The sequence below is a fragment of the Acomys russatus genome, chromosome 18, assembly GCF_903995435.1.
Source record: "Acomys russatus chromosome 18, mAcoRus1.1, whole genome shotgun sequence".
Taxonomy (NCBI): Eukaryota; Metazoa; Chordata; class Mammalia; order Rodentia; family Muridae; genus Acomys; species Acomys russatus.
The window spans coordinates 46,197,986-46,224,747 of NC_067154.1; positions in this window are offsets into that span (position 1 = coordinate 46,197,986).

Consider the following 26,762-nt stretch of genomic DNA (forward strand, 5'->3'; position numbering starts at 1 on the left):
TGGACTGTATTCCAAATGTCTCCGTCTTATTTTCAAAAAGAAACTTTCTTTAACATCTGATATCCGAGGAAAAAAGTTTGGGGAAGCGGGGGTTGGGGGGAGGAAGGAATGTTTTAAAATGTTACTATCTCTTGCAATGTGAGCTCTGTAAGTGTGATCATCTCAACAGCACCCTGGGTCCATCAGACTCGAAGTTGTCCTGACCAGTCACGGGCGGAAAGCGGTATTACCAAGGATAGAAAGCGCTGTGAATGAAAAAAGCTGTAATAGAAAGAGAAATCTACCAAACTGTAGACTATCGGAAGGGAAAACATTGCGTGTGCTAGAAAACCGGCCAGTCTCTTTCCTCAGGGTTATCCCTGAACAGAGAGTGTTTTTCAGAGAACGTGCACCCAACAGAACGAGACACAAATAGTCCCGAGGATCAACGCCGAAGTTCCTGGATTTGGTGGTCATAAATTGGGACCTTCATGTTACTTTAACACATTTTGAAAACAAGGTTCTTGTGACTAAATGGCGAAAATGAGCCAGGTAATGCTCTATTCATTAACGAGTAAAATCTAGAACTTGGAGGAGTGCTCCTTAATTATGAGATGGGCAGCGCTCCGTGCTGGGCTCTGATTGGCTGACACCAAGATTGAATGCAAAGCTTTATTTCGCTGCAGAGTCCTGGCATACTTCACACATTAAAATTCTAAGCTGTCTAAGTAGGTGTGAAACTAATTTTGTGTTTATTTTTTAAAACCCACCTATGATCATTTAGGACCATCCACTTCACTCTGGGAGGGCAGCATCCGCTTGGAGCTTGGCCCTGAGAGACAATAAAGCAGAGGATAATTTTTTAAATGCCTTGAACTAGAATATTTATAGCTTCCTGGAATAGTTGTAACTACTTATCCATTTTTCCAGCCACAACTTTTCTTAATAAGAAGGGCTTTGAAAAACCTGCTAAATCTGGGCATAAAAGGAAACAGAAGTTTTCCTAGAGCAGTGGAAATTTTTAAAGTCACATAGCGAGCCTATTGATAAAATCAGGAAGAAGCACTTTGGGATCAGACTTAAGGGAGGCTACTCACAAAACATAGGCTTTCCTCAGTGCGCCAGGCACACACCGAGAGGTTTCTTGCAGAACGGAGACGTGTGCTGTGGCTGGCAATCAAGCAGGTCCGTTTATCTTTAAGCTTTGTCTTCAAGGCCAGCCAGATGGCTCAGCAGGTAAAAGAGCTCTCTGTGTAAGCCTGATGGCCTGAGTTCTGCCCTTGGGATCTACGTGATGGAAAGAGAGAACTCATTTCTATAAGTTGCTCTGTGACCTCCACATTCTCACTGTGGCGTGCGTGTGCCCATACATCCAAATCTCTCTCTGTGTCTCTGTCTCTGTCTCTATCTCTCTTTCTGTGTGTGTGTGTGTGTGTGTGTGTGTGTGTGTGTGTGTGTGTGTCTGCCTGTCTGTTGGTCTCTTTCTCTCTTTCTCTTTCTGTCTATCTGTCTCTCTCTGTTTCTCTCTCTCTCTCTGTGTGCTGTGTGTGTGTCTGTCTCTTTTTCTCTTTCTCTCTATTGTCTGTCTCTGTCTGTCATCTGTCTCTGTCTGTCTGTCTGTCTTTCCTTCTCTCTCTTTCTGTCTCTGTCTGTCTGTCTGTCTCTCCCCTCTCTCTCTCTCTCTCTCTCTCTCTCTCTCTCTCTCTCTCTCTCTCTCTCACACACACACACACACACACCCTTTTTCAGTAGGGAACTTTGTGTGGTATTGTAGCCACTGAATGTTTTTTTCCAGAACAACAAGGAGGACATGAAGAGGTCATAAGGTCCTTTCAAAAAGGGGAGAAAAGAAAAGAAACCTACAATGTTGATAATGACGTCCAATTCATTGGCAAGCACACTGAAAAGAAGGTACACATTGTCTTCTGCTTGGGTGTAATCTAACTTCCTTGACTGCTCTTCTCATAAAAGCACTCATGAATGCCCATGCTGATAAAATACCATATTAAAAACCTGGTGCTTTCTTTTAGGCCACGGACAATCTGCCTAGTGTACATTTTAGAAATGTTATCCTCGTGTTGACCATCATTAAAAACAGATGGTATGGTCTCTTCTGCAATGAAGTTTTTAACTGTACTTTGTCACAAGGAAGTGCTTCTAATACAAAATGCCTCCCTTAGAAGATGTGTGTTCAAAAACAGTTGTTTTCTTTCTCCTAGCTAAGTGCTGAGTTAAGTAATTTGGCATGTTTTAAGAGCTTCCTCTCCTGCCTGGTGGTTTTCTCCTGTACAAACCACTATCTACCTTGGTTGTGTAGAAACTGACAAGGAAAAGACTGGTCATAGCCAGTACCTTCTGGCTGTGTTCTGCCCACACTGCTGATCCTAGTCAGGGTTCAGCAGTTACGTTTCATGATGCCCATCACTGTGGTTCAGATCACGTGCCTGTTACAGAGGGAGCAGAGGCATCTACCGTGGCCGTGAAAGGCGGGCGTTGTGGCTGAATATTTAGCCACATTGAGGGCATGACATTAGATGTGGGTTCCTCTTATATTTCAAATGTCATGAGTCACTTGCTTTATGAAAATCATTGTCCAACATTAAGAACAATGCAATGATAGATAAAATAGAAAACTTTCCTTAAAGAAGTTTAAAACCTGTAGGTGGGAGAATACACGAACTACATCGTCAACTGAAAAATGTCTATGAAGAGGAATAAAAAATCACAAAAGGAAGAAAGTCAGATTTGGAATGTTCACTAGTTAAGCTTTCACTTTTAAAATGTTCAGTATCTAATACACAGTGGAGTCATCTTGCATGTAGAATTTCATCTTGGAGCAGCCAGAGGAAACAGGTATTTTCTTCCTTTTCACAAATAGGAACTTGAATTTACCCAGTAAATAGTATACTCAAGGCATATGTGCAGCAGGGATCAGAAATCAATATTTGAACATTCACATATCAGTACTCAAAATCTATGCTGTTAATCACATGCTAACTCCTGTTTCAGATCCTATTGCCAATCCTTCTAAGCCTAAATGGCAATCGAGCTCCCTCTGCCTTTTTTCTTTCTTTCTTTCTTTTTTTCTGGTAGCCTAAGAGACCATCCAAGCGTAAGACTGGCTCTTAGAGCACTGAGCAGAGACATGAGTACAAAGAGGCAGGGAGAGCCCTGGAGGAAGCGGCCTGTGTCGATAAAGATGTGGAAGGTCGCAAATGACAACAGCCGGAAGTAGATAAATATGTATCAAGGGGAGTATTAAAGAGTGACTGTTGTTGGGAGACTTCATTGCTCAGTCGCCTTTGGAAACAAAGGAGTAGAAATGATTCTGCTGTTTTCTAGGGCTAGAGAAGGATTAGTTGATTTAGCTTCTCTTCTCCCACTCCTTCTTCTTCTACCTCTCCCTCCACCTCTCTCTCCCTCTCTCCTCCTCCTCACCATCCCCTCCTCCTCCTCCTCCTCCTCCTTCTTCTTCTCTCTCTCTCTTTCTCTCTCTCTCTCTCTCTCTCTCTCTCTCTCTCTCTCATTTAATGTTTATGTTCTTATGTGGTCTTAGGAAGGTCACAGATAATACTATCCACGAACTCTCATTGGGAGCCAGATAGAGTTGTGAGGCGATGTGTATGTTAAATTTTAGGGCGTGTCCTGATTGTGAAAACAGAACAGTCTCCAGTTGGGCATTTGTACACAGAGACCTTCTTTGCAGAGTTATATACAGGTAAAATGCAAAGTATCAGGAGTCCAAAATCTGTGTTTTGAATTTTTGTATTACGGTTCAGTGGCTATTTAAGTTGTGCACAGTTTTCACAGGGAAAAGTCATAATACTGTTTGGCTAAATCTGGGTTACAGCATAGAAAAAAGTGGACAATGAATCTGATAAGCATTTGTAAATTTCAAAGGCTACTATTCTAGAAGCTCTCATTGGAGTTCTGTATGCTCAGATCATCACTCAACCACCTTTCTAGGTTCCAATCAATAAATGAAAAATACTGGGGTCCAAAAGGAAATCAGTTTTATTAATGAGGATCTATGGGGTGGTTTGAATGAAAATGGTCCCCCATTGTCTTAATGGATTCTTGATGTATCATTTATGTTTACTTTTCTTTAACTATTAAAGAATTTTTCAATTATAAATCCTAAAAAACTTTGGCTAATATGAGAGAACAATGTTTATTCATGTTTTGGTGATTTATATCCTGTTTAAATTATGAACTATAATAGCTTATTCAGTAACTAGCTGCCAATGCTATCTTATTGATTTTAATCAATGTTTATTATTGGAAATATATTTTAATTTGAATCATTATTATCTCTAACGTAAAGGCACATGGCACCAAGTGCCGTGGAGTTTGGGATGGAAGCCATTATTCTTCCCTGCTTTTTAAATCCCTTCTTTTCTAGTACTGCCGTCTACAATCCAGGTCCAGATGCAGCATCCGGCACTGACCAGAAGTGTGACCCTTGGCAAAGGACATTCCTGTCAAGTCAGTCGGAGTGGCTGAAACCAGCTCTTCTTCTGTCCTGGTGTGCCATGAACACCCGCTCCCCTATTGTCTGGGTCCTGGTTACTGTAATCTCCCTCTCAGAATCCAGTCACCACAACTCTGGAAAGTTCCCTGGCCTACTATCTGATAAGCATTGTTCTTGTGCATAATGACATATAATTATGCTTATAATCGCATTTACACATGGTCAAAAATGTGATCTAGAATTACTGTTTCTAGTTTCTACCAAAGAAAGGAAGACCTTAGAAATTGTTATCTGCAAAGGAACATGACAAAGAATGTAAATTATTTAGGGTAGTGAGACATCAGACAAGGAATGCATTGATGCTTGTTTAACTGCAGTCATTACGAATGAAAGCATAGAAGTAGAACAAATAAGTGTGAACTCAGTGAGCTCAGTGTGTATCTTGGGAGGCTATAGCAGTAGTGACAAATTGAAGCCAAAGGCACCTCCCCAAGGAGGTGTGTTCTAGGTGGGAATCTAGTCAGATCCAAGGGAATATGACTGACAGTGATGCAAGCAGCCCTGCCCAAAGTAACATGTTTGAATCTCCTAAGGGCAATTTAGTGCTTAGTTATATGTGGTAATTGAGGAAAGAAGGAGTTTGGATGGAGGTGAGAACATGCCTTCAGTTTTAGGATAAGTACCCTTGAGGTGTTGATGATGCATAAAACTGCCAATACCTGGCAGGCAGCTGAATATACCAATGTTGATTAGAGGAAATACCAAAGTCAGAATTCTATGTATGGTGAGTTTATCCTGTGTATGGTGATTACAATCACTCAGGATTAGGTTGTTTAGGAAGATAATACAGATTAAGAAGAAAGAGCAACAGCATTTATGATGCACTGAATGATATGTCGGCAAAGACAACCATATTAGTTACTTTTTATTGCTGTGAAAAAGAAACATGATGGAACATTTCACGAGGAAGAAAGGGTTGCTTTGGCTCCTAGTTCCAGAGAGCTTAGTTGTGTTAGTTATTTTCTCTACTTCTGCGATAAAACACCAAGAACACAAAAACTTATATAAAGACGTGCTTATTTGGCTATGGTCTTGGGCTATAGGAGGCTTTCTGTGTGAAGAACAAGCAGCAGGCCACAAGCATGGCGTAAGGAACATCTCCAGAGTGCACATCTCCTGCCCCCAGCAAGAAACGGCCTCCCTTGCCCCCCCCCCACACCTGTGACATACTATGTCCAGCAAAGGCACCCAACTTATCCAAACAGTGACAGCAGTTGGGAAACAAATTGTAAGCACTTGAGACTATCAGAGACATTTCCTTCAAACCACTTCATTGGCCAGTGGTTGATTAGCTCCAGGCAGTAGGCAGCCATCATGACAATAGAGAAGGCTATTCACTTCATGACTGGAGTGATACAGAGAGGGGAAGGGAAGGGGACCAATGACAACCTTCAATGTCCAAATCCCATGATTCCTCCAATGAGAGGAATCCTATTTCCTCCAACCAGGTCTGACCTTCCAATTTTCACCACCTCCTACATTAGTGTCACCAGCTGTAGACCAATTAATTGTTCAATATGTGCATCTGTGGCTTGGGTTTCATATGCAAACTGTCCCAGCACCCAGTGCATTTGTATGAGACTCAGGAGTGAGGATAGGCAGTGTATCACCTTGAGTGGGACATTCCAGATGTGGAAAGTTGACAAAGAGTGAAAAATAATGGACTGTTGAATTCTGAGGCCAGTCTATGAAGTAAAATGGAAAACAGACAAAGAGAATAATCTTAAGAAAATTGTAATAAGATGATACCCCAGATCACAAAATAGAGAACAAAGAGTCAGACTATAAAAAGAACTGCCATAGCCCAAGACAGCACCAGCACCATAGGCACATAGGAGATGACCAAACCCTTCAGTGTTTCAGCCTGTCCATTTGAGGAATGAGAGAAGCATGTCTGACCAACTCATTTCCAGTGGCCGCATGCACCTTAAGGTCCATGCCTGGACAAGAGAGGGAAATAAAGAAATGATAAATTGAAAGAGAAGATCAATAGAGAACAAGATTGGGGGTGGGAAGATGTCAAAGGAAAGCTATCCTTTTCATTGGCACCATCTGGAGAAAAGGAGATGGGATCACACAGGGAAGAAGAAAACATGTAGCTGCTCAGCAGAGTGAACTTGAAACTTAAAGCGGCCCCCTTCCACTCAGAGTGGACGCATTTGCATGTCAATAAGGAATAATGCTGTAATCCAGAAAATAATGTAATCCGGAACAGTGTGTCCCAATAAAAAGCATCATAGGAGCCACACAGGAAATTTAACATTTCCTTTTAGTCACATTAAAAAAAAAGGTAAAAAGGAACAGTTGAGTGGAGAGTTGGGTATGACTTTCACACGAACTCTGGTGCCTCATATTTGACCAAGTCCCCTGAATGGGGCGACTTGGTGGCACTCAGAGGAAGGATAGCAGGCTACCAAGAAGAGACTTGATACCCTATGAGCACATACAGGGGGAGGAAGTCCCCCTCAGTCACAGTCATAGGGGAGAAGAGTAAGGGGAAAATGGGAGGGAGGGAGGAATGGGAGGATACAAGGGATGGGAAGACCATTGAGATGTAATATGAATAAATTACTAAAATTTAAAAAAAGAAACTAGTGTAATAATATGCTTCATTTAACTCAGAATATATAAAATATTATCATTCAACATGTAGTCCACATAAAATTGTTAGTGAAATATTTTATGGTTTCTTAGAATCTTCAAAATCTAGAATGTAACTTTCATGCTAGCACTTCTCAATCTAGACCAGCTATTAAATATGGCACCAGCCACTGCTGATTGCATAGTTCTTAACTATCAAGCAATATTGTGCTGTTTTCAATTTCGTGGGTATCTGGGGTGGAATTACTGGGAATAATTGGGAGCCAATTACCTGAAGCGTAATCAGTCTGACTCTTATTTATGCCATCAGGCCACAAAGCACAACAAGAAAATTGGAGGGAGTTACTGTTTGGTTATCATGGACTAAAATCAGAAGAGTAAATCTTGAAAAGCAGCACAAGATAAGGAGGTATTTGTGGAAAAAATGTAAAAAGGAATCTTTTACTTTGTGTTCAGTGAGAGTTTATTTTGTGGGCCATAAAAAAATAATGAATGTCCAGGAGGTGGTGGTGTATGTCTTTAATCTTAGCACTTGGGAGGCAGAAGCAGGCAGATCTTGGTCTATAAAAGCAAGTCCAGGACATCCAGGGCTACACAGAGGAACCATGTCTTGAAAAAACATCATCACCATCATCATCATCATCATCATCATATTCACCATCATCATCATCATCACCATCATCATCAAGAAAATCTATTACATATATACGACATTCTAAGAAAGTCATTCCAGGGGCTAGTAAGGTGCTCACTGGTTTAAAAAAAAAGTTGTTTGCTACACAAACAGGGCAACCTGATTCAACCCCAGGAACTCTTCAGTAAAGGTGGAAGAAGGGAACCTACTTGATAAAGTTATCCAGTATTGATCTCTACACTGATGCTATGGCTATGGGTCACACACACACACACACACCAATCATAATTAGTAGTCATTATTAAATTACAAAAAGCAAGTCATCATTAGCCCCAGGCAACCTCAAATCTTGAACAAGAAGCACCGAGGAAATACAACCTGTCTCTAGGAATGGACACCTGTAGGCACTGATTACAGAGTAAGGCTAGTCAGGCCTTAATGCTCAAAGTACAATGGTAGGAATTCTCCAATTTGCTTGGCCACCAAAGTGCCACCTTTCCAGGTTCTCTCAGCCAAATTTCATAGGGATATGTGGGTATTTTTCCAGGTCTCAGGACATACCTGATTAAACTTTGCATCCATATGTAGCTAGTGTGAGCTTCCCTGTTCCGAAGGTCACTTTGGGCCACCCTGAGTCCACTGCTCACAGGTTGCTGTCACCCTTATCCTTGCTCTCATACAAGTAGCCCAAGCTGTCTTGGTTTCTCCACAGCAGAACTTAACCACAGTTTTAAAAGAAATAAGGAACAGGGGAAACTTATTTTCATAACATTTCACTTAGCATAGCATGCAAAATAGTATGGTTTCAACATGTGACCCACACAGGAACTCTCTATTGGATGACTGAAGAGTTAGAATCAATGAGGGGCCTTACCCTCAGGTGTCAGGCCTTGATGGTGATCATGGCTGCTCAGAGGATCATCAGCTCCAGACCCTTTCCTGTGGGCAGGCATCTCTACTGAGCTCCTGGCAGGGTGACTTCTCTTTCCTGGTTTAGTCTGGTCTGGACTAAGTTACCCTTTTTACAAGAAAAAAATCTTTCAGTGTGCTACTTTTGTCTGCCCGCCTCTGCGTTCAGGAAGGAATGTACTTAATAGAATAGCCTTTCTGTGCGGACACAACACCAGCCATAGGAAAACATGTCTCCATCTTTTAAAATCTTGTGATTCCTGAAGAGGTCTTGGCCTACACATTAAGAAATTTCAATTTTTTGTGTGTTTTGTTTTGAGAGAGAGAGAGAGAGAGAGAGAGAGAGAGAGAGAGAGAGAGAGAGAGATATCTTGAAACAAAATTTAAAGCTTTACCTTCATAGAAATAGAATCTACTTACTTCTATAATGGGATTTAATACTGAAATTCCAGTGGATAAAGTTATTTTTTAAATAAAGAAACAAAAAGTACTATACTCTGCCAGCATACAATACATATTTCAGTGACCATTATAGTTCACAGATGAATTCTAGGATATAAATTACATTTGGAAATATAAATGATGTGTTTCTTTGATTTCTTTGTACCTTAGTTTCTCTTCATTTTCTATGTAAAGCAAGGTAGGTGAGCCACACTCAGGTACAGTTCAGGTTTGTGTCTGCCTTACAACAGTTCACTGCATTGTCTCATTTTAATGTCTATCTACCCATCACACTTTCAAAGATATTCAACAATATGCTGGCAACCAGAGAAACTCATGAACTCTGAGCAGTTTCAGAGGTGGTGTATAATCACACCCAATATTATGGATAAGGAATTTACTTTGGAAACAGGCTGTCAGTTGGTAATCAAAACAATGACAAATGTTGAAATGTTTCTAAATTCTAGAAGCAATCTAAACCAAATCGTCTTCTTCAGCCAGTGTTACAAACTGTTTGATAAATATTTGTGTAGTCTTATGTTAGTTTATTCATATTTTATACATGTTTTAATGCCAATATTATATTACATTTAATCACCAAAGTAATTTAGCAGATGAAAGTGATTAAGTACAGAGAAATCACAGACTGATGTGAACAATTAGAAGCTATAGATATTGTCTCTCCACTCTGGGTCTGTCCACTGCTTCTTACAGGTTAAAAGCACCCTTCTTTTAGAAATAGTGGTGTTTTCTTGACAAAGAGTTTGTCGTAATGCAATTTATTTGTCAGAGACAGACCCAAACAGACGTGAACTTATTTTGATGTGTAAATCTATTTTGTCTAATACTGCTAATTGAGCTCCCATTTTTCTCTTTTCCACCATCTGGATGCTCTCATTGGGTGAAAACATAGAGTCTAGAAAAAGAGAATTTGAAATAGACGACATTTCATTATATTGTTTTTTTAACAGTTGCCCACAATGATTTAATTTGGTCTTTTCAAATAATTATTTTAGCACTGGAGAACAAGGAATGCTATAAATGGTAATAATTGCTTCTTCTGTGTGTTCTAATTTGCAGAAGCTTCTTGATGTAATTCCCTGTGAACTAATTCACTACTTTCATTTGGTAGTAAGTGAATGACATTGCAACGGATGGAGAGCTTTGCTGAACTGCCTAGAATTGTGAGCTCACAATCAGGTCTGCTTCCTTCCAATTTGTATCCATGTTGGCTTTGTTGTGCCACAGAGCTTGCTTGGGTTTGGCAAATGTACATTTAATAACTGCCCAATAAAAGGAAAGTAGATGGAAGGTGTGGAGAGAGTGACTGCATATACCGATGGCCCAAATATGCTAAGAAGTTGTCACATCTCTTTAGCTTAGAGAAATTTTATGATATGGACTTTGGATCTCAAGGCTTCCTTCTTATTTTTTAGGATATACATGTGTGTGTGTGTGTGTGTGTTTGAAATGAATGAATTTAATTATCAAAGTGATCTTTGAGTTAAGTACAATTTCAGTCTCTGTTTTAGAGAGGAGATAATTAGATACAGAATAAGTAATTTGAAAGTACTGTGTGTGTTACAGGGTCAGTATATCAATGTTCTCAAAATATATGTGAGTATCACAGAACATAGTGAAAAGATACAAATATTCTAGAGTAAAATAAAAACATCTTAGAAGTATTTTTTTCCAAATTGTCTCACTAGAAATAGCTAAAATGATTAAAGTTAAAAATTACACCTTCCTGGTTTTGGTTTCTCTAGTGATGGGTATTCAAACTCTGAAAAAACATGGCCTAGTCTTTTGACATAAGATTTAGATATTTTACATTTTTTTCATTTAAAATTTTATTGTATGTGCATTGGTGTTTTGCCTGTGCATAGGTCTGTATGAGGTTGTTGGACCCCTGGAACTGGAGTTACAGAGTCACATCTGGAGTTGTAGGTGCTGGAAATTGAACCTGGGTCCTCTGGAAGAACAGCCAGTGTTCATAACTCCTGAGGCTTCTCTCCAACCCCAGTTATAGGTAATTTTAAAATGCCCTGTTATAAAAGATACTGAATTTAATATATATCTTTCCACTCACTGTTTTCTCCTCACCTTCTCACAAATCTTGTTGATTGCATTGTGTTTGGTTCTTTCACTTGACTCCCAATAATGTACTTAAACCTGTTTTATCTCTTCACATGCTCATCTATCTTTTAATAGCTACTGCAAACTAATATGCCAGAGTGTCACATTCAGAAGTAAACACTGGGGAGGATTGGTCCCAAGAAGCCTTTGAGTACCACACTGTGTGAATCTTCAAGTTCTTGATTCACCATGGAGAATATTTATGTATGACTCACATACCTCCCTCACAGCTCTAGAGCCCTCACACTATCTAACGCACTGTATATAACATATAAATAGTTATATATTATATTTTAAGTGGTACATAAGTAGTTGTATTGTTTAAGGAACAGTGAAAAGAGAAAAAAATGTGCATACTCAGTATACTCACAATTTTAAAAATACGTCTTTTCCCCTCTCAAGTCGGGTTGAATCTGCACCTGCCAAACCTCAGGTGCAGAGGCTATACAATTAATTCTGTATCACAAACAAAAGCTTTGTATTTCATGCTATTGGCTGCACAAAGTTGTTGTTCATTCTAATTTACTTCATGTTCACATTTATTATAAGTTTTTATTGACATTTTTCTGAAGCAACTGTCAGTGTCTCTTTTTATTGCTGTTAACATTATGATTTCTTACTATGATGTTTCAACTTCTTAGTCTGCCATTTGCCTTATTACAGAAACTCTGACTTCTTTGAGTTCTGACTGTTCTAATCTGGTTTGACTCATAGCTGGACCTGCCATAGGAATTTTGGGCTTTTTCTCCCCCTCCCTTTTTGATTAAGTTCTTTATGTCTTGAATCATGTCCCCAATTTCAGATGAGTGTCTCTTGGGAACATTTTCCTAGAGCCCATCTTCAGAAGTTTTTTCCCCCAGAAAGGTTGAGTGGAAAGTTGGGTTTCAGTGGCTTTTATATTAGCAAATGCATCTACTCAGCTTCTGTTTTGTGGTTGCCTTGCAGTGAACGCCAAGTTGGCAGGACCAACTCTCCATTCAAAGGAGTATTATGTGTCAGGACTGTTGGTTCCATAAATCCCTCGGGCTTTCCAAGGTTGGCAGGGCAGGTATCGAAGCCAGTGAGAAGTGACTTCCACGAAGGGAGAAACAGCTAAATTCACTTTTAGTGTGAGTGATAGTGGGATGAGACCAGTGTGAGTGACAGCAGGGTGAGACCAGTGTGAGTGACAGCAGGGTGAGACCAGTGTGAGTGACAGCGGGGTGAGACCAGTGTGAGTGACAGTGAGATGAGGCCAGTGTGAGTGACAGCAGGGTGAGGCCAGTGTGAATGGCAGCAGGATGAAGCCAGTGTGAGTGACAGCGGGATGAGGCCAGTGTGAGGGTTTCAGCTTCACACTAGGATGTTGGGAGTGGTCCATGGTCCTCACCAGTTTGCCTAGATGCGAGGCAAGAAGGAAGAGAGAGGAGTGCAGTTGGAAAACCATTAGTAATGAAACATCAAAGACGAAGTCAGACTGCATTATAATCCATTACTATATTTCTTGAGTGTCAGCTTGTCTGAATGTATAGTTTTATATTGTAAACCTCTTGATTACAGAACTTCATTCAATAGATCCCTAAATTTTCTAATAAATTTCTATTAAAATTTTCTTTGTTAATACAATCTTTAATTTTCTTCCTGAAAATGTAATAATTCCATTTATGTTCTTAGTTTCTGAAGCTTGTATAGAATGTACCAAGACATAGATTTTGTTTTTTCTTTCAGTTTGACATTTTTTAAAAAATGAACACTATTCAACTTTATTTTTTTAGGGGTTTGGTTTTTTTTTTGTTGCTATTTTTAAATTTTAATTTATATATTCACTTTACATCCCAATCATAGCCTCCTCCCTCCTCTCCTCCTGGTCCCTCTCTCCCATCCTGCCCCCCCCCTTTGTTTGACTTTTTTTTTTTTTTTACTAGAGATGTATGCTTTGCTTCAGTTCATAGGAAAAACAAATCCTCTCAATTTTACTGACTGTATTCCCATCTCTTCGGCAACATTGGGAAGATTGCCTACTTCAAGCTTTGTCTGTCACTTATCCAACTTTCTTCTTATATTCTATCTGTCTACCCTTTGTTTTATTGTGAGAGAAGCTGATTTTACTCTTCTAGCACTTGCATTATTGCATTTTATAATCTGTTGGTCCTATTAAAATCAGAGAAATTCTTTCAAGTTTTCCTGATCCTTTTTTTTTTTAAATAAAAAACTGTTCTTGCTTATGATTGGGATCTTACAAATCTGTTGTATGTTTGTATCTGTTGTATGTTTGGCTATAAGGAATGGTGTTGTGGAATGCAGTCACTAGTTCACAACAGACATTAACACACACACAGACACACACACACAGACATACACACACACACACACACACACACACACACACACACACACACACACAGAATTTCTCTGTGCTTAGCTGTCCTGGACTTACTTTGTAGACCAGGCTGGCCTCAAATTCACAGTGATCTGCCTGCCTCTGCCTCCCTGAGTGCTGGGATTATAGACGTGCACCACCATGCCCAGCAGACATCAAAATCTTAGTCAGAGTAGCTGTGATCATTTGTAAGAGAACCTCAACAAAGTTGGGTTGGTTTTCTTCATAGCAGGGTTATGGAGAGCCTTTATACTAGTGTTTCCCAACCTTCCTAATGCTTCAACACCTTAATACATCGCCTCATGTTGTGATGACCTCAACCATAAAATGATTTTTGTTGCTACTTCCTAACTGTAATTCTGCTTCTGTTATGATTTGTAGTGTAAATATCTGTTTTCCAATGGTCTTTGGTGACCCCTGTGAAAGGGTCATTTGACCTCAAAGGCGTCTAAATGCACAGGTTAAGATTTAGACCAGTTCCTGATTGCAGCCTTTCCTTGCCTCCTGTGTTCTACTTCCAGGAGTGCCGTTCATGCAGCTTTGGGGAAATTGACATCTGGTGTAAAACTTTGCTGTGAGGCAACTGTCCTGTAGTCACCCATGCTTCAGGAATTACTCCTCTCCCATGCTCCTGGAAATAAGCTCAATAAATTAATTGGTTCACCAATTTGGGGTGGGGATGGGGAGGGGTGCGGTGGGGTAGGAGCAATGGGTCCTTTGGATTGTCATTGGTGCCTTACCTAGCATATATAGATGTTAGTTTCCGTCTTACCAGGAAAGGCTAACACAACATCCAGAAGGCCCAATTATAGTAGCTTAGTAAAAAAAAGCTTTATTTGTCTCCTGTAGAAAGAAGCTGGACACATAATGCCTCCTTCTTTGTGTTTGTCTTTTATAGTCTCAAAGAACTGTTGCACTCTTGGGAGTCATCATATCGGCTTCCAAGCAAGAAGAGATAAATGCAAGAGGCTGAGTTTGACCTGTGCTTTTCTGTGTCTGATACAAACATATTTTTAAACACTTTCCTATTCACATATGATGAATTTGTTTTATACATGGCTGCTCAGAGCTGGGTCATTTGGCTGCATACGATCGGCCATTGGAAGGTATCTCCGGAGGACTGGAGTCAGCCAGCCAATCACAAAGTGTACTAGACATATTAGCTGAAAACTCAAAAACCTCCTCTCTTGTTCCTTTCATTGTCCCTTTTATTCTGCTGTTTCTCAACTATCTGATCATAGCTGGGACTATTTGTAAGTGACCAGATTAATAGATTGGCAATACCTTTTACATTTCACATTAACTTTTACTTTTTCTATTGTTCACATTTATGGTAAAGCCAAGGCTTCCCAAGTTTAAAAAAAATGTGTTAATTATTTATCAGTCTGACACTGTCTAATTTTATTATCTTAGATGGAGGGGCTAATACAGGGGTTGCAAATCCCACTTTTCACCTGGTTAGTGAGGGAGATGCCTTTTAATTAGATGGCCAAGTGTGCAGGCTTCTTTTGAATGAGTAAGCGTTACAAGGTTATTGACTCTGTTTACATCACTTCCAAGCTTCACTAGTTAATTATGCCACTTGCAGCAAAAACTGTATTAGAACATATTGAATCAACACTGGGCCTATGTAACAGAAGTAATAGAGGCTGAAGTGTTGGGGGAAAAAATGCTGGGTGCAAAGAAAAGCAAGCTCTGACTTCTCTGAATCTTTGCTAGAAGGTAGGAAGCAGGGAAAAGAGCACTAAAATGATATTATCACTTATAAAGCTTTGGGACACTCAGGAGACTTGTATGCCCAAGGTAAGATTTGAATGAACTGTAGACATTGAAGTGCTTATAAGTAGAGTAGCCAACGGGGCCTTCTAGAACAACACCAGGGAGTGCCAGTGCAGACCGGACTGGTCAGGGTAGTCTCCTTTTATCCTTTGCAGCAATATATTTTGCCAAATATAACTAGCTGTGTTTAATATAGGCTCTTTTTTTTTTTTACAATTCTTTTTTTAAATTTTATTTTATTAATTTATTCATATTACATCTCAATGGTTACCCCATTCCTTGTATCCTCCCATTCCTCCCTCCCTGCCATTTTCCCCTTACTCCCTTCCCCTATGACTGTGACTGAGGGGGACTTACTCCCCCTTTATATGCTCATAGGGTATCAAGTCTCTTTTTGCTAATATAGGCTCTTACACGTCAATATTTATTGGAAACGTTTTCTCAAGTTACAAATGCATTTGTACATTCACAGAGACAAGTTACTATTGAGAGAGGGAAAACATTGAAATGATTACCTTCTTAAGATTGCTCACTCACTGTCAGCAGAGGCAAGATAAGGACTAATGTCTGAGCAGCTGCTTTGTGTTGCATCCCTAAAGGCCACTCACAAAAAACATTACTTTTAGCTTCCTAACTTTCTCAGAAAGTATTTTTATTCTTTTAGAAACTGTTAGGCAAAAATGTATGGATGAATTATGTACAACATGATGTTTTGAGATATGGATTACGGATGGTCAGATCTGGCTAAAGATGCATTGACTCAGATGCTCAGATTCACACAGTAGTTGTTTGGGGGCAGAGCACCTGCCACCCACTCTGCATTTCCAAAGAAGGCAAGACTAGCAGAAAACCAGGCTGATCACAGTGACAGGTGGCTGGAGATGTCACCAGCGGGGCTTCTGCTGTTGGCTTGCTTACTTTGTGAGCAGAAGGGCTGATGCTTTCATGTTCCTGCCACAATGGGGTGGTGTAAACACCTGTCATCGATGAAACCAATGTTATTTATCATTTCAAATGCCTTCTTCCCCTCCCCTACTTTCAGGAAGTCTATGGTGACCAGCATTTTTTTTTTTTTTTTTTTTTAAATAAGAAGAATCTTTGTGGAAGTACCTCCTAAGCTGGAGCCAGTTCCAGCCTTTCCTCTTGAGACTGGGCCTATAGGTGGCAGCAACTGTTAGCTGTTGAGCTAAGGTGCCCTGTGCCAAAGGCTCTCTTGAAATACTTTGAATATTCTTCCATATTCAAAAATGAAATTTTCCCAGATAAGAAAGTCAAAGGCCAACCTTAAGCTGTGTCCTGTGAATGGTTCACACACCATAGTCTATATTACAGAGCTTAGATATGACACAGGGGCTTGACAGTCTCTCTCAAGAGGTTTATTCTGTGGTGTTCGTTGGGCTTAGTCTTTAAGGTTTGTGACTGGTGGTTCAGGTTGGCTACCTTTTCCATCCCATCACTGTGTAAAGAAGATTTGGAATCTATTATAACCTACATTACAGCCATCAACCCCTCTTTGCTAAGCATTTAATAAATGCTTGGGGTTTTAACTCGTACATCACGGGTTTCGTAGATTGTGAATGTGCCATAAAGCTATCGGATATAATTTCAGGTTTTGCAAGCAAAAAAGTGCTAGCGTGGATAAAGGAGCATATGACTTAGGAGAAATGTATCGGAAAAATACTATTACAGTTTGGGTCATTTTATTTATTTTTATTTACTTGTTTGTTTATTTTTGGGGGCATGTAATTTTATCTGGTTTTCAAGGTGAGAAACACTTGTATTCAAGAATGTTTTCCAAGTGTGTTAGGTTCTGAGGGAGCTGAGACAGTATGGACTTTAGCTGTCTGACTATAGGTGATTGTTAATCTAATCACATTAGTCATATGCAGGGTTTATATGTTGTAGCTCAGTCCATTGGGGGGGGGGGCAGTGGATTGTATCAGTCACACTTCAGCTAGCTAGACTCAGCCTTTGTGTTTCCTCATTCTGAAGATAGCTTTAAATGGTTCTTCTTTATCCAACAGACCTAAAATATAATAGACAGTAAAAGCTTGCTGCTTCAAATATAGCCTGTGGGCCATTCACCTTAGACACAATTGTTTGGATTTAACAATTTAAATAAAAGGCAAGTAAATTAAACAATTTTAATAAAGAATAATTTTGTGTGTATTATTTAGTTGGGTTATTTCTATTGTGTAAGGAAATAGATCAATCCATTTGAAAATGAAAATAAGATAGTATCACGTTTATCAACAAAGTTTCTGCATGTGCCAACAGCACAAGAGTCACTGGCTCAGAACAGACAGTCCCAAGGAATGCAGAGATGATCCAGTGGTGAAGAATTTCTACTCCTCCGTCAGAGGACCAGAGTTCAGTTTCCAGCTCCTGAGTCTGGCAGCTTACATATGACGGTGACTCCAACCCCCGGGGTATCCCACGCCATCTTCTGGCCTCCATGAGTACCTGCACTCATGTGCACATAGCACATAGCACACAGACACACACAGGCACATAATTTTTAAAAATCTCTAAAAAACAGTCAGTAAACACTTAGGAATAAATATCACTACATTATAGATATTAATTAGTTTAGGTTATTTTTCTAAAGTAAGGCATTGGCATTTTAGGTTATAAGCTTGGCAATAGCTCATGCATTTTATTTTGAAATAAGATAGGAATTGAGTATGAACTACTGAATATCATTTTCTACCAGGATTTGTTTAAGATTAAAATCAGAGGGTTAGTGCTCTCCTAAACAAGTATTAATTTGTGTGACCTTGCTTTTATTTCTTCGTTGAGTGCTTTGTCACTGTGGGAAGAGGGCAGAGCAGACACATAGAAACTGACCCATGAAAGCAGGTATTTTACATAATCTACTCAGCTGTAGTCAGTCTGTGTTATTGGGTAGAAATTACTGAGGATGCCAAGAAAAGGTATTGAAAACCAGATGAATGCCATGAGATAGGGAACGCTGACTGAAGCGCCTAGTAAAAGGTGAAGAGATGAAAGCAAGTGCTCCAGGCAGATGGACACTTTGGAGAGAACTTCCTTGTTGCCTTTGCACTTGAAAATACAGTAGGTCTCATTTAGCCTTTTAATCCTTATCTTCAGAGATAAGGGTTTCCTCAATGATTGTTTTATTATTGCTTCAAAGTTTATATAAACTGTAGCAAGTCACACCTTATAGATTTTAAAGAATACTGCCATTGTATTTGGCAAGTTAGAATTTATTATTGTTGGGTGATAGTTGTCTTCATATGTATGTACGTATGTATGGCTAGTGCTTAATAAACATCTCAGTTCCAGATCCCTTCCTTCTTGGGAGCCCACTCATCCTTTCACATCCCTGGGCTTGTTTGAGGTCACTGCTTATCCTTGATGGCCTCTTCTCTTTTACACTGAGTTGGGTACCCTGCAACCATTTAGCCCCGAGGGAAACTTGCCCAGCAAGGTAGGAAATACATTTGCCTCCCCTCTAGCAAGCTTCTTATTTTGGAGGTGAAACTATAGAATTCTACTGAGATCAATTCTTTCTCCCCAGATCACTTCCTTCTCTGTAATGTTTCTGGAACTCCACATTTTAAAATGCTTTCCCTCACTTGCCCAAACATTAATAAACATGGACTCACATGTGTCTGCATGAATGTCATACCATTATTTAAGCTGCAGTTGATAGTAATAGTATATTTTATATAAAGGGTCTCTTCTCTCCATCAGTTAGATTTGTTGTAAGGTATGATGTGGGGCACTTGCATGCTGTGTGTGTGTGTGTGTGTGTGTGTGTGTGTGTGTGTGTCTCACTGAACATGGAGCTAACTACTCCAATACACTGGCTGGGCATGAGTCTCTGCATCTGCCTGTTCCTACCCCTCTCCACCCCGTTGAAATTACAGATATGCACCAGGCTTGGCTCTAAGGTAGAAAGATGGTGGGAGTAGGTTCAGGTCCCCAACTGTAAGGTTTTAGCATAACCCATTAAATGTATGTCATTAGAAAGAATGGCCAAAATCAAGACCATCCTTTGTGGTATCAGCATAGTTGTATTAATTGAATCTAGGTCATAATTTCTAGAGTGAGTATCAGGTCCACTAGAGAAGATTTCCCATTTGCTTTGTTCTTCAGGGTTTTGCTAGCACATTAACATGCTGGATGAATGAACCACTAAGAAAGATAGAATGATTTTGCAGTGGGGAAAAAATATATTATTTCTAGTCTAGAATTCAGACTTGCAATCACACTGGTATTCTGATTTCTCATTACATTCCTGTTTTCTAGTTCACTCATCAGTACCTTAGGAATGGGACCAGAATGGCACCATTTTTTTTTTCTTCAGTGTTCAACAAATCTATCTTTATAAACCCAAGAAAGGAAGCTCTCAGGTTTTGCTCACACTGGAGTGCTCTAAGGCACTGCAAAGCTTTGCTGTCCACTTGAGCAGCTGATAATAGTCCTTTGATGTAGAGCTTTGAACAAGAGATAAGAAATAGTTATCTAGCCATAGCCTTTGCTGATAGTCAACAGGGCCTTCTTGCTAGTCAAGCCATTAGATATCATTTCCCATGGTTATCCAATCAACAGAAAACTCACCCCACATTGTCTAGAAGCCATGGAGCGTATCTTCAAATTCCAAACTTTCTTCTGCATTCATTTAATGCCTTTATTCTTTTTTTCATGTTTATTGCAAGCTATAAACACAAACAGTAGTTGGTTGTTTACATCAGCTCCATCATCTTAGGCTGCATTTTCTGAACTTAAATAGGTAGGAATTTTATACATCTTTCTTTTTGGTTAAACAGTTTCCAAACAAGAATCCAACAGCAAAGGTGTTGCTTCAGAAATTGTCAACCATAGACATTGTTTGCTTCAGAAACTGTCAACCGTAGACATTGGAAGACTTGTTCAGACTAAGAAAACTTGATAAAGCCACAGTTGTTGATGTTGAGATGAATTCTAGGCTACCTACACATGCAATCTACATTGAGAAGAGGGTAGCAGACCCTATGTGTTTGAGAGTCTCTTCTTGCACTCTCATGCTATAAAGAGCCTTCAGGGAAATGCTCAGAAATGGGCTAATACAGCCATAGAAACAGTCACTTTATCTTTAAGGGATTTTTCTTAATTGTCTAAATGCACTTATGTTGTTAATGTTTGACAGTAACGCGTAATTTCAGTGTGAGATGTCTAACTGAAGCAAGCACTTCCAACAAGACCAAGAGAGCACCTCCTCTGAGGTTGAGGTTTGGCCCATAGTTCCTGACAGGGAATAACCTGGACTGAGAGTCATGGCCACCAAGGCAAAACATGGGCTGACGAATGCATGGGGGTGTCTGCTCAGTGGGCATTTTCATATTTCTCCTGCTCTTCAATTTATACCCACTGTATCTAACAATTGCCACAAGGCCTGCCATTTCAGTAGAGACGAGCGCTATCTCAGCTTTAATCCCAGCACTCAGGAGGCAGAGGCAGGCGGATCACTGTGAGTTCGAGGCCAGCCTGGTCTATAAAGTGAGTCCAGGATGGCCAAGGCTACACTGAGAAACCCTGTCTTGGAAAACCAAGGGGAAAAAAAAAAAAAAAAAGAAATGTAGATTCCTGCTTCCTGTTGTGAGAAGAAAGAGAAGATCTCTGTTGGTTGACACTGATTGCCTGAAGGATCTTCAGAGGCATGGTGCCCCTCACAGTCTAGCAAGCATCTCTCCTTTAGTAGACTTTAATGATTCCTCTCCTTTTTCTCTGTTTGCTCTTCACATTGTTGGCAACTGGGGAGAGTCTAGTCAAAAGGCTCTTTAGGAAACATTTTTACTTTGACGAGGCTGGTTCAGACATTTTCCTGCAATCTCTGTGTAGATCTATCTGGTTTCCTCTTGCTTCTGCTGTTCCTGGGGTTTGGAGGTTGGTCACTGGTCGTTGATCTCTTCTCCCCCTCCCCCCACCTCTCTCTCTCTCTCTCTCTCTCTCTCTCTCTCTCTCTCGTGTGTGTGTGTGTGTGTGTGTGTGTGTGTGTGTGTGTATGTGTGTGTGTGTGTGTGTGTGTGTGTGTGTGGTTTTGCTCTGGGTTTGTCTCCATTTTAAGCTTGCTCACGTATTCTTACTAAATCTAAGGTACCCCACTCTGTGAAGACCCTCTGGTTCACATTGTTTGAAAGCAGAGCCAGAGGCAAGTGCATCTCTTGTCAAAGGCTGCCAGCAAAGGGTTGGACACCCTAGCAGCTGACTCTGGTCACCCCTCCTGCTGGGATGGCTGCTGGTCCCTGGAGTCTGACAATGTATTGTCATGCGGATTACGCTGATTAGCTGGAGGCAGTTAGGTAACAGGAGCTCTCTCAATGGGGTCCCAACTTGCTGTCAGGTTGACTGTTCAAACACTGGGTTTTGGGATTCCCTCCAGCATTTAAAAAAAAAATGTAATCCAGGCATGTTATTGCAGGTTCTATTTGAGAAGGGGCTACTTACTTGTCACTTGAAATATATTTTTTACAGAAAAAAAAAAAAAAGAACCAAGAAATGAGAAAATATGGCATAAAGAGGAGGCAGCGAAGGAAGAACAAAACGAAGACATGTCCCAAATGTAAAGCTTGCGTTAAGTGCACGCAAGCTTTGGGGAGCAAGGGCTCTATTTTCTTTTACATAGAAACTCTGAAAAGTGTGCATGCTTGGGGTTATGCTTTTCTAAGGAATAACTAATCTCCAAGGAGCTCAAAGGCAGCAGAGTTTAGGCCCACCCTGAGAAGGAGGATGGGACAGTGCTGGCTTAGACTCATAGGAGCCTGTTTGGCTACCCGTTCTCCAGATAGGTCAATGTGGCAGTGAAGGGAGGCTGGATCTGAGGGGAGGAGACAGAGAAGCTGTAGATTCTAGTCAAGGCTTTCCAGCCTGGTCCCTTTCCTTTCTGATTTCCTGTTCTAATCCCATCCTGGGCAGCTTTAAAGATACTTAACCCTAGGGAACTGCTTAAATTCTGGAATGTAAACATACCATACCTCACAGAGGCATCTTTGTTATATTTAAAAGAAACGAAGGCTTCTCGGAAACCCAGCAGCTCTTTCTTCTTCAGAGTCTTCCGGATTCCGCATTAATGGTGCACCACCCTGCCACAATACACTTCTGCACAGCGCTAAATCCCAACAAGCTGCAGGGTACTCCTTTTCTCTCTCAGACTTTCCCAGTAGGTAGGAGTGATAGCGCCAAAAATCAGTCTAGCCTGAGAGGCAACAAGGCAAAGCAAAGACAGAAAGGAAAAGTATGCTTTCCCTTGTGAAACTCAACTATGTGTTGCAGACTTGGGGAGTTGATATAAACTCTACACAAGTGAGGATCTTCATCAGTAAAGAGGACTTCAGAGCTTTATGAATGTTGGTACAACAACGTGTGGTTCCCATTCATATATGTTCAGTTTTATGTGCTTTTGGGGGCAGGGGCGCAGGGATGTTTGCTGGTACATGCGTGTGTGTGTGTGTGTGTGTGTGTGTGTGTGTGTGTGTGTGTGTGTGTGTGTGTGTGTTAGTAGAGATCAGTAGACAGCCTTGATTGGTACAACTCCTCACATGCCTTTTTTTTTTCTTTGAAACAAGTTCCCTCAGTGTCCTGTACCTTCACCTCGTAGGCTAAATTAACTAGCCGGTGACCTCCAGAAATCAGCCTGCTTAGAGCTTGGATTACAAGTGTGTGTCACTGCACCCAGCTTTTTTATGTGGGCTCTAAGAACCAAGCTCAGGTCCCATGTTTGCGAGGCACGCAGGGTACCCACTGAGCCATCTCCCTCTCCTAGGAGCCTCTTTTCTATATATTTATTTTAAAGTGTCTAGTTGGACGTCTGGTGCATTGTATGTAACACATGATAAATGGCATTTCCATTTGTTTTCACAAACTGGATTGGAACACCTCATAAGAATTGGGGCTTAACAGTTGAATGGAGAGTCGGGTCTGACTTGCACATGTACTCTGGTGCCTCATATTTGAATGTGCCCCCTGGATGGGGAGGCCTGGTGGCACTCAGAGGAAGGATAGCAGGCTACCAAGAAGAGACTTGATACCCTATGAGCATATACAGGGGGCGGAAGTCCCCCTTAGTCACAGTCATAGGGGAGGGGAGTAAGGGGAAAATGGGAGGGAGGGAGGAATGGGAGGATACAAGGGATGGGATAACCATTGAGATGTAATATGAATAAATTAATAAAATAAAAGAATTGGGGCTTAAAATAACTTATGAAATTTTGAAAAGTGAAGATCTTTGAAGAATGCCTCGCCTCTTAATTAATTGCTTGCAGTCATTAGAATAACATATAGGTATTGTCTTTTATTTACAGGGATAATTGATAAGCTCCATCAATGAATAGTTTATCAATAAGATTATTAAGAAAAATAGTAACAGTGAAACATAAGAATATCTGTAGGTATTTGGTTTAAACTATATATCCGTGCATCTAAAATCATGTCATTCTTACTAGATTTCCTCAACCAATCCTAAAATAGATATTTTTTTAAATTTATTTTTAATTTATATATTCACTTTACATCCTGATGATAGCCCCTTCCTCCTCCTCCTCTCCCAGTTCCTCTCTCCCACGCTCTTCCTCCATACCCTTTCCCATTGTCCTCAGAAAAGGGGACCCCCCTAATCCAACCCAGCATATCAAGTCGCATCAGAACTGAGCTAATCTTCATCCACTGAGGCCAGGACCAAGATTAGTTGACTGTTGGTCTTCTTGAAGTGTACTTGCCCCCTCAGGGTCCAAAATAGGATACTATTTGTTGACTTAGTAAAATCCCCTCTGGGCCCAATTTTCTTGCAAATGAATTTAAATTTTAAGGTAATGACACTTTCTGGAATAGTCACTTCAGGATCCCCTGTCAATTAGATGCTTTAGTATTAGATGTCTTTTTCTTCCCTCTTCTCCTGATGTCTCCCAGCTGTTAGCATGGTCTTGTGATGCTGTCAACTCCTACAGCTTCCTGGAGAAACTGTCCCAGAAACAGGTTGTGATGGGGGTAGATGGGTGTGGGTGCACAGCTATGTTTCATCTGAGCCAGTAGCTACGTGGCCCCATATTCATGCCCGTGTTATTTTTTTTCTCCCTCCCAAGTAGTTGTTAAGTTGTTAATTCTGTTTTTGATAGTCAGGTTTTAAGCGGGGGAGTGGGCAGGGGTGAGGGTGTTGGAAGTGGGGGTGGGTGCTGGAAAGGCTCAGCCTGAGAGACTGAAGAGAGGAGAGCAGGAGTGGTTGCTATGAGCTTTGCAACATGCACACGAGCGGGCACGCACACACACAAATATACGGACAAAGGGATAAATTGAAAAAGAAAGCAGTAACCCCTTGCTTGGTTCAGCAGTCTGGTCAGCCCCACAGATGAGGAAGTGCTCCTTTGTCCCAAGCTAAAAGCCTTGTTTTCTTGTTCATTGTCTTTCAGGGCAAAATCTGGGGGGGAAATTCACCTGTCTGATGCAAAGTTAAACTGCTGGCTTTAGTGTGAGTGCATGGGAACTCGGGTTTATTAATGAATACAACATACCCTCTTTGATTTGAAAGCTTTCACCCCGCTGAAAAGATTCAAAAGGCATCGCTTCCTGCACCAGCGGCATTCCTTTATCCGTCTCAGTGGTTTACCCCTACCCAGCTGCTCTATCTCATTAACAAGCATTTGACCACTGCAGCCGGCCTGGGAGTGTTGACACTTGAAAGGCCCAGGCAGGCGTGGGCAGGCCATCAGCTATGGCAACAGGAAACTGCCCCGGAGACAACACTGAGAAAACGGCAGCTGCAAAAGCCAAGTCCGGGTAGACATAAAGGGCGGCCTGTGCCCACGTTGGTCTGGGGTATCGGTGCGTGCCTGTGGATTTGAATTGGCGAGTCTATTTACTCATGCATGGGCTGTAAGTGTTGCCATCGGCGTGTATCAGACTCTCTGGGCTCTTTGACAACTCAGGACGGATTTTTATTTTGACTTACAATGTTCTTATGCATAGCCCCATGCTTCAAAAAAAAAAAAAAAATCTTCTTGTTCTACAGACAATGTAAGCTGTTGTGTATGCGCAGAGGAACGTTCACTAGGGGTGTCAGGCTTGATGCACATATCCACTCTCGTGGACATTATGTGTACGAGGAAAAACCTATATGCCTGGATTCTCATACATTTTTCATGCCACCACATTATTTTTCAAACACAAGTCAACCCGTGAAATTATCTTACAAATATGTGAGATTACTGTAATAGCTTTTGGTTTAGGCGTCAAGCCGTGACGGTTTAAGTAGAATATGTATGAATAGAAGTATTGTTCCAGTTGTATAAAAATAGCTCAAACAATGCAGCGGGAGAGTCTGTATACGCTATTATTGTTATAGTGATTTTAAATACATATTTAAATAACATTTATTACTTACCCGATGAGTTGTGGCGTTCTCAGTAGTATACTTCTGAATCCACCACTAAGTGTGTTTGTACAGTCATCAGGGGAATCTCAGATTACAGGCTACCTCCTGTAAAACCTGTGGCAGGAATTTTCCAAATCTATAAGTCCTTTTTTAAAGTGTTCCAGTGGCCAGGCAACTCCAGCATCTAATTCCCACCTTAAAGGAACGGTGTCATACTCAACATTCAAAGGGGAAAGTTCTTCATCCTGAGGTAAAAATTACCCCTTTAAAGGTACATGATACAAAAGGTAAACACTGCCCCCCCCCCAATAAGGGAAGAGTGAATGCTAATTTTAAAAAACATGAATTCAGTGAGTTCCAAGTGACATTAGGTGACTGTGTGCAGAGCAGTGAATTGTTTTCCTGCCATCTTCAGTACAATAGACAACTCATGATTACTACATTGTAGTATGTCATTACCTTAAGTCTTCTTAATACTTTAGATTTGTGCACATTTGCCTATCAGTCATCAAAAAACTCTCCTAAATTATTCATATTGTTACATTGTCTGTGGTTCTCTCTAAAATAGTTAATTACTTAGAAAGCATTTACTGGGTTTAAAATTATCCTGTCTTCACTTATTGGGGAGGGTCAGGAAAGTGGGTGTTGAGTGCAGCAAATGTTCCTCCTCTGCTTTCAGCCACTCTTTTGTCTTTCACTTACATGCTCCAGGGGGAAAGAAGACTGCAGCAGCTGGTGCCGGATGTTCATGTTCCTGACAATATGGCAAAGATAGAAATGTGCTCCTGAGGGGCATTCAGATACTTGCACTTGACTTTAAGCTTTCCCATCCCCAATGGAACTGAGTCAAATTCGCATTTACTAGGCAGGAAGATAACCAAATTCTGAAAGCAAATGATAGGAGGAGCTAATTCTAGGCAAGACAGAGCTAGAGCAAAGAGACCCAGTTTTCGGTACTTCTGACTCCTTGTCTGTTAAACAGGGAGAAGATCAGTAGTAGTAACCCACAGTGTTGGGCAGCTTA